The following is a 10,166-nucleotide window of genomic DNA, read 5'->3' as shown; positions in this document are numbered from 1 at the left end:
CATGTTTAATTATATTGTTTAATGTACCATGTGTATTCATATTTTGTTTATACTAGCACATATGTAAGGTAGTGATACCCCGACACTACCATATCTTTCTGTGGTTAATAAACTATTTAATTAAGAAAAAAACTCATGTCTCGACTGGGATCCGAACCCAGTACCTACCAGCCTGTAGACCGATGACCTAACCACGACGCCACCAAGGCCGGTAAACTTCGTTGCTGTCACAGCAGATTCCGTTCCTTTGTAACAGAAGTGTGACAATTCATAAATATCTTAAATACTTACGTCACGAGTTCCCAGATAGGATTACAACACATTTCTTCATATATGAAGGAAGGAAATGTTTTATTTAACGACGCACTCAACACATTTTATTTATGGTTATATGGCGTCAGACATATGGTTAAGGACCACACAGATTTTTTTAGAGGAAACCCGCTGTCGCCACATAGGCTACTCTTTTACGACAGGCAGCAAGGGATCTTTTATTTGCGCTTCCCACAGGCAGGATAGCACAAACCATGGCCTTTGTTGAACCAGTTATGGATCACTGGTCGGTGCAAGTGGTTTACACCTACCCATTGAGTCTTGCGGAGCACTCACTCAGGGTTTGGAGTCGGTATCTGGATTAAAAATCCCATGCCTCGACTGGGATCCGAACCCAGTACCTACCAGCCTGTAGACCGATGGCCCCACCAAGGCCGGTAAAAAAAAATAATAATAATATTTTTTTTTTTTTTTTTTAAAGGCGCAGACCCTTGTTTCAACTCGTAAAAATGGACAGTAAGTTTAGTTAATCTACAAACCTGCAACACATTTGGATAAAGTTACAACAGAGTGAAAGAAGAGTCTGTGACGTTAAAACCAGAAAATATCTTTAAAAATAGACTAGAACTCGAATCAATAACAGCTACTTCTCAGACGCACGTGCTTTTTAAAAATATGCAAAAATGCATTTTGTGGTATTAGAAACACCAGGATTACCACAAACACTTCGGTTTTACGGAAATGGATAATCTAAATAAAATCTAAGTCATGTTTGCTTTCAGTGATCATGAACGGCTCTAATAGTGAAAAATATGCTGTAGTGTTTAAAAACTAGGGTATGTCCCTTTAATCAGATCAAAGTGGCTGGGGTTTTTTTTTTCTTTTTTTTTTTCTTTTCATGGATTGCATGTAGAAAAAGGTGGGTATATTTAGGGGTATTTTTACGTCCTACTCATCTGCCTTGGTCCATCTTCAATAGCCATGGTGCCCCCTCCCTTGACTTGTTAACCTAAATACTTTCCTTTACATTTTCCATATAGCCAAGGCAATTTTTATTACTTCGACTTTCGCCGTAGATATTTTTAAAACAAGCCAAGCTACTCATTCAGAACAACAGGACCTGTTTTAGAGAGAAATTAAAGACAACTAATGGTCCCAGCCAGCATATAGACCATATTGGCTCCAAATGCGGTTTTATGTCCTAGCAAGAAAAGCCTGGCAAAAAATCGACGTCATACCGCTGGAAATTTAAAAAAAGAATGTTGACGTGGGAGAGTTAAAATCGACGCGCACGCTGACCAAAGACCAGAAATTTATTTTGTGTAATTAAATCTGGGAACAAGTAAATGCACAATTACACAGGGGGTTTGTGTAATTAAATCTGGGAACAGATAAATGCACCATTACAGAGGGGGTTTGTGTAATTAAATCTTGGAACAGATAAATGCACCATTACAGAGGGAGTTTGTGTAATTAAATATGACTTAAAGGGACATTCCTGAGTTTGCTACCTTGTAAGATGTTTTCGACTAATAAAATACTTCTACGATTAAAATTACATATTAAATATATTTTCTTGTTTAGAATATCATTGTCTGTATATTCAATGTGTTTGTGTTCATGATTAATACTTGTCAGAAGCCCAAACTGGATTTTGTTTTAAATACTTTCGTACGTACGAAAAAAAAATATTTTAGGAAATAAAATGAAATTTAACCTAGTACAAATACTAGAATGATCAGAAACACGTTTAATATACAGCTACTAATATATTATGCAGAACAAATATCGTTGATATGTGATTACAATCGTTAAAAAGTCTCTGTTAGTCGATAACATCTTTAAAATTGCAGCAAAGTCAGGAATGTCCCTTTAATCAAGCTGATGTCCTTACCTTTGTTTGACACCCAAAAGCCGATCGTTGTGTTTGTGCTGGGGTGTCGTTAAACATTCATTCATTCATTCATTCATTCGCGGGTTTATGCTTACCTCCAATGATCATCGACAGACTCCACCCAAAAACCAAATTCGCGGTCATCAGTTGCAACGACGCACACAGTGTTAAATGTCTCTGTAGCTCAGTAGGACATGTTGCCACCGCGGGCGTCAATTCAGACGTGATGACATCGTCTCGTGGACTTGTTCGCCAGCCTAACTGGGACGTCGTGTGCCTCCAATACAAAGGCATGCTGCAGCTGCTGAAATTAGAGATGTGGTAAATTTATCCTATAGGTGTATGGGACCGAGGTCTGGAGATACTACTGGCCAGGGCAATACGTCCACTTGGTTTTGATTCAGAATGTTGGTACACGTTCAGACGATGTGCGGATTAAAATGCCGCCCTGCTACTGATTAAAAAATGTTAGGGTGTTCAATGGGACTGAGGTCTGGAGATACTACTGGCCAGGGCAATACGTCTGTTTGGTTTTGATTCAGAATGTCAGTACACACTCAGAAAACGTGCAGACGTGCGGATTAAAATGTCGCCCTGCTACTGATTAAAAAATGTTAGGGGGCTTCTTCTTAGACTTATAATATTATGTCAGAATTATCAAATGTTTGACATTCAATAGTTGATGATTAATAAACTAATGTGCTCTTGTGGTGGCGTTAAACAAAACAAACGTTTAACTTTTTTTAATGTGGATGTTGTGCAAAGTACGGAAGAACAACGTCGTGCCCGGTTTTTTGTATGAGCTTAGTGGGGTCATTTTGCAGTTTAATGTGCTCTAGTGGTGTCGTTAAACAAAAAACTAACTATCTATCTTACAATTTGGGCATTGATTTGCAATTGAGTTGCAATAATGAAGGGTGGCTGAAGCCGCTGTTGGTGGATTGTGGTTGGCTCATAGTGATCCTGACGTCACTCATCACCTACCACTACTGGGACGGCCATTGCTGGATCCAGTAACATTTAGTCGATTGACAAATCTGTGACCTGTTGATCTTGTTACACAAAAACGTCCGGTAACGTCAATAAGACTGAAGACTGCTTGAAGCATTCAAGCTGCTCTCTCATTGTCATATCGAGTTATGTATGACATGCTCAAAATGGATGTTATGGAAGTTATTTGTTATTTTTGAAACAGTGTTGGACCTGTGTGGGCATACGATTACCAAACTGGGCCCGTATGCTCAGGAAAACATCCCCAGCACGTGGACGCCATGCATTTGCCTTTCCCCGAGAGCCATTGACGTTATCAACGGCATTCCGACACAGAATGCACGTGCGATGCGTGTTGTAGAAGGGGTTTATCGCCAAGATGGTATTGAGCCAACTGATACAAAATGTGTAGAAATATATTTTTCTAATGTATATCTTTTCTTTTTCTTTTTTGTTGAGTATACATTTTTTTCCTTCTAATTCACAGGACTGTGCGATGTTTGATGATGGTCAACTGATGTTTACTCTCTCCGAAAAAAATCTCCGTTTACGAGACATCGGGACATGAGGTTAAAAGAAACGATGGAAGTATCAAGTTGTATACTGTGTGAAGAAGCACTTTCAATGACCTTGAGAAAGACAACTTTCTTACCACGGGCGTTCGGGTCGAGGGCCCAATTTCACAAAGCATCGTAAGCCGAGTTTTGCATGTAAACGTAAATCTACGACAAAACCACAATTCTTTTTTACTTTTATAGTACAACAAATATAGTTAGAAATACACATAATTCATTTCTTTTCGTCCTTAAAATGCCTCATCTTTCTGTGAAGGTAGGATCTATCTTAGTATAACGCTCGCCTGTGGTTCTTGTGTAGTGGGATCTATCTTAGTATCACGCTCGCCTGTGGTTCTTGTGCAGTGGGATCTATCTTAGTATCACGCTCGCCTGTGGTTCTTGTGTAGTGGGATCTATCTTAGTATCACGCTCGCCTGTGGTTCTTGTGCAGTGGGATCTATCTTAGTATCACGCTCGCCTGTGGTTCTTGTGTAGTGGGATCTATCTTAGTATCACGCTCGCCTGTGGTTCTTGGATGGGATCTATCTTAGTATCACGCTCGCCTGTGGTTCTTGTGTAGTGGGATCTATCTTAGTATCACGCTCGCCTGTGGTTCTTGTGCAGTGGGATCTATCTTAGTATCACGCTCGCCTGTGGTTCTTGTGCAGTGGGATCTATCTTAGTATCACGCTCGCCTGTGGTTCTTGTGTAGTGGGATCTATCTTAGTATCACGCTCGCCTGTGGTGAGAGAGAGAGAGAGAGAGAGAGAGAGAGAGAGAGAGAGAGAGAGAGAGAGAGAGAGAGAGAGAGAGAGAGAAGGGGGGGCAGTGTGTGTGTGTGTGTGTGATATACGTCACTGGAAACTCCTAAGCCAGTTCGGTTCTTGGAAATACCTGTAACCGTGTTGGTACATGTTTAAGTGTTTACAGTGTCGTGTCGCTATGCTGTATTGATCACAGTATGAATGTTGTCAGCACCAGCACAAGGTTCTACTTTCGGTTTGTAGTGATATATGAGAACATTTAAAACTTCATGGATTTGCTGATTTAGTATTACTGCAATACTTTGTAAACAAAATTAATTTGGATGAAAGGCAGGCTTAGCAAGCGACCCGGAAAAACCTTGGTATGTAATATAAACTAGTTATACGTTTTGCTGTTCTTGTATAAACAAATTGAAGGTTTATAACTAAATGTGTTCTCGTGGGGTTGGCGGTGACCACAGGCGTACTGGGTCCCATATTTTGTAGATCGGCAGGCTAAGTTTTGCCCGAATTAAACGAAAATGCTTCGAATCTGGATAACAACATTTATTCATATTAGCATTACTGTCAGACAGCTATATAGGGTTGCAAACGAATATCTATTCAGTTTTACACGAATTACAACTAATACTGTGGATAGAATGATGAAATTACACGGATGAAAAGGTCTCAGACCAGCTAATTTTGCCCGAATACTAGTATCTCAATCACCTTTGCCCGAGTTTGAGGATTTTCTCGTCTCGTGCACTTATGACGGTGACCGGCCTCGGTGGCGTCCTGGTAGGCCATCGGTCTACAGGCTGGTAGGTACTGGGTTCGGATCCCAGTCAAGGCATGATATTTTTAATCCAGATACCGACTCCAAACCCCGAGTGAGTGCTCCGCAAGGCTCAATGGGTAGGTGTAAACCATTTGCACCGACCAGTGATCCGTAACTGGTTCAACAAAGGCCATGGTTTGTGCTATCCTGCCTGTGGGAAGCGCAAATAAAAGATCCCTTGCTGCTAATCGGAAAGAGTAGCCCATGAAGTGGCGACAGCGGGTTTCCTCTCAAAAATCTGTGTGGTCCTTAACCATATGTCTGACGCCATATAACCGTAAATAACATGTGTTGAGTGCGTCGTTAAATAAAACATTTCTTTTTTTCTTTCCATTGTGATTGTTTCCGTCCAAGACAGTTCCATATCACTGGTATATGAAATGGCATGGTTTATCCTGCCCTGTCTTTGAGTAAAGTACGTATAAAAGTACAGTAAAGGAATATTTGTTAAAGACATCTGTGCACATTTTAACTACGGTTACGGTTGTGTGTGTGTGTGTGTGTGTGTGTGTGTGTGTGTGTGTGTGTGTGTGTGTGTGTGTGTGTGTGTGTGTGTGTTTGAGAGAGAGAGTGAGAGAGAGAGAGAGAGAGAGAGAGAGAGAGAGAGAGAGAGAGAGAGAGAGAGAGAGAGAGAGAGAGAGAGAGAGAGAGAGAGAATTGACTGCCGCCATATATAGGTTACTCACAACGAATATGAGGCAAGGGATCTTTTATATGTACATTCCCGTAGAAAAGACAGTACATACCATGACCTTTGACATATAAGTCGTGTAGCTTACTGGTAAAGCACATACATTTTACGCAAAGTGTGTATTATCAACCACCACCCCTCTGGGTCTACGTGCATTGGGGACATTCATAAAGTGGTACGCCCAAAAGGATTGGGGGTGGGGGTTGGACGGAAATGGTTATAAAGTACATACTAGTACTGTGAAATACAGTGTACTGAAATATAGTTTTTGTAGATTTTTTTATGAAGCAATGTGGGTTAGTACTGAAATGGCAAGTTTGTTTGAAACGTTTAATCACTAAATTTAAATTCTTCATTTCTTATATTTTTTTACTTTTATGGTGTAAATAATCTCACCTACTATTTGTATCCAATTTACTTTACGAGCGGAATGTAGCCCTGTGATGAAGCACCCGCCTGCTTCGTGGTCGGTCTAGGGCTATTTCTCGTTCCAGCAGTGCACCATAACTGGAGTAACAAAGGTCGTGGTATGTACTGTCCGGTCTGTGGGATGCTGCATATAAAAGATCTCTTGCTGTTAATCAGAAAGATTAGCCCATCGCATGGCGGCATATTACAGAATACATCAAAGCTTTTTAATAATATTGTTTTGAAAATGATAGTCAAAGTATTTGTGAGTACAATGCAAAGAGATGAAATAGGCTTTGGGGAACTTTTAACGCATGCAGGGTTTGTCCATTATATTGTGGTAGAGGGTAGATATAAAACATGGGTCATTCTATACAGCGAATGTGCTAGTGGGTCTGGATTCCAGTATCCCGTCGTCACACCCAATCCGCACTGCTGGCCCACCGAATGTAAGAATAAAAATCGCAAAGTTAACTATAGGCAATGCTATTTTCAATACATACATACAATCCTGTTTACCAGTCTGCCTGCCTACCTGCCCAGCTACCCCCACACACCTCCCAATACCCACCCACCCCCAACACACACACACACACACACACATACCACACAAATATCTCCACCTACACCCATATCCACCCCCGCCACACACAGACACACACAGACACACGGGCATACATGCATACATACATACTTTTTTTTTTTTAGAAGTATTCGTTGTTTTGGGATGGGGGTGGATAGAATGTAATGGAGCACGAGAGTCTAATTGCATGAACAATATACAATGATGGAAAGATTAGACTTGCAACCCACCCACCCCCACACACACACACACACACACACACACACACACACACACACACACGAACACGCATGCATACATGCATGCTTGCGTGCATGCATACATAAATACATACATGCATACATACATACATACATACATACATACGTACATACATACATGCCTCAATAGCTCAAAAGATATCGTGGCAAGTCTGCAAAGTTGCGGGCGATTCGGTGCCATAGGTTCGAGTCCCAGCAACGGCACGGGACAATTTGTGAGGCCAGAAAGGATTTAATTATCCCCTGCGCCAGTGCGTTATAATATCTATGTATGTAACAGTCAACCTCGACATACATACAATATATAGATATTCATACATCAATACATACATACATACATACATACATACACATACACATACATACATACATACATACATACATACATGCCTCAATAGCTCAAAAGGTATCGTGGAAAGTCTGCAAAGTTGCGGGCGATTCGGTGCCATAGGTTCGAGTCCCAGCAACGGCATGGGACAATTTTTTAGGCCAAAAAGAATTTAATTATCCCCTGCCCAGTGCGGGTTTTTTTTTAAAACAATATTTATTAACGTTTAACGTTTGGGATTGACCAACAGGCGATGCCTATATTAAGGTCTCTCCCTACATTTTACAAATACAATTTTTACAAAACATAGCAGACAAAACAATAGTTGTGAGAAAAACAATCGCACACAACGCACGAGAAATGAACAGAAACAGGACAGAAAGAGAGAGAGAGAGAGAGAGGGAGGGAGGGAGGGAGGGAGAGAGAGACAGAGAGAGGGAGAGAGAATGAATGAATGAGAATTGTCAGATAATGTCAAAGCGTTTGCTTGCAACAATAAACTGTTGAACTATTTTAAACATGTCAAGGTTTCCTTGGTCATCAAAATTTGAATTTCCAAGTAAAAGCACTTTGTAATTTAAATTTGAGTAAGAAAATAGAAATTGAGCACGTTGTCTGTCATAGTTTGGGCAATGGAGTAAGAAATGTTCAGAATTCTCAGTAGGATGGCCACAGGCACAGATTGGAGTATCCGATATAAAACGTGTAAATTTGTGTCCATTTAGGTCGCTAATATTTAGACGAAGACGACAGTGTAATATCTCTGGTCTTCTTTCACACGTGTAAAAATAAAATTGAGTTTTAGTTTTGTTTGCATATAAGTGTTTTTTAAAGCAACTTATGGATAAAGAATGTCTAGTATTTATTGGTAGTTTGTTCCATAATTTAACTCCTGAAGGGAAGAACGAATCAGAAAATAGTTTTGTTCGGCTTCTAAATCCCTGCAAGTGATCAGCATGACGCAACGGGTAGCGAGAATGTTCTGATACAGTTTTGGGCAATTTTTGGGATAGGTAAGCCGGAGTCATACCTTTACAAAGTCGATACATCATACATAATTTGTGGCATTTTCTTCTCTCTGATAAAGGCACAAAACCAGTTTCTTTGTATAATGAATGATGGGATGTTCCACGAACAGCACCACAAATGGTGCGTAGAGCATCTAATTGAATGTTTTCAAGCTGCTGAGATAAATGCAATGTACAGTTGTCCCAAATTACATCAGCATAGTCAAAAAGAGGAAGGATAAATGTGTTGTATATTTTTTCCAACGATTTCCTAGATAACCTATATTTAAGCGACCGAAGGCAACTGGTCATTTTAGATGTTTTATCAATAACAGTTTGCACGTGAAGTCGCCATTCACCAGACTGTTGGAAAACCAGTCCCAATTGTTTATGAAAATTAACTTCTATAATTTCCTCATTAAGATACAAAGTGGGTTTAATCAGGGGAGGCGACTTCCGCGTGAAAGTGAGTGTTTTAGTTTTGGCAGAACTAAATTTAACAAGCCACCTTTTGACCCAGTTATTAATACGTTTTAGATCAGAGTTTAAAATATTACTGGCGGCCTGTGGGTCATCCGCTTTTGTGAATAAAGAAGTATCGTTAGCGAAGAGTCGTATGTTTGAGTCTATTCCATTTACTATATCGTTGATATATATTAAGAATAGCATTGGACCAAGAACTGAACCTTGGGGCACGCCAGCAGGAATAATTTTAGTACTTGAAAATTTCCCTTCAATAACTACTCGTTGTTTACGGTGGGACAAATAATTTTCGAACCAATATAAGAGGTTGCCCGAAATTCCTATAGATTTTAATTTCGTTACCATACCTTTATGCCAAACTCTGTCAAAGGCTTTACTAATATCACAGAAAACAACTCTAACCTCCTTGCCCTCGTCCAACGCCTGGCAAATAAAATTGTACAGGTCAAGAAGTTGATTAACTGTCGAGTCCTCTGGTATAAATCCCGATTGAAATTTGGTTATAATACTATTATCTTTTAAGAAATTTAACACGTTTAAAAATACATTTCTCAAACACTTTTGATAAGTTACTTAGAATTGATATCGGTCTATAGTTACTAATATCGTGGACAGAACCTTTTTTATGGATAGGTGTAACATTGGCTAGTTTCCAATTAGAGGGAAAATATGAGCGTTGTATTGAAAGATTGAAAAGTCGAGTTAATGGGTGGGAAAGTTCTGAAGCTAACATTTTTAATAACGTATTGCTAATGAGATCTGGACCAGTAGACTTTGCCGGATTTAATGACTTTAAGATATCTTCCTCTTTTGTGTTAAATTCAATGTGATCCAGGGTTACGTTTGATAAAGGTTCAATCTCCGGGACCTCGGAAGGAAGGTGGTCAAGAGTTGACTGCGTAATAAAGAAGTCATTTAAGGCATTAGCTATATCTGTTGGGTTATTTACTACAAAAGCATTAACTAACAGTGGTGTAGCAGTAGAACTAGTGGCGCAGCGTCCTTTTAAGTATGTATTTATCAGTCTTTCTCACCTAAAGTAGCCGACTTATTTATTTTATTATCTAATTTTTTAAAGTAATCTAGTTTTGCTTTTCGCACTTCGGAT

The sequence above is a fragment of the Gigantopelta aegis genome, chromosome 9 (assembly GCF_016097555.1).
Source record: "Gigantopelta aegis isolate Gae_Host chromosome 9, Gae_host_genome, whole genome shotgun sequence".
Taxonomy (NCBI): Eukaryota; Metazoa; Mollusca; class Gastropoda; order Neomphalida; family Peltospiridae; genus Gigantopelta; species Gigantopelta aegis.
This window is presented reverse-complemented; position numbering follows the sequence as displayed.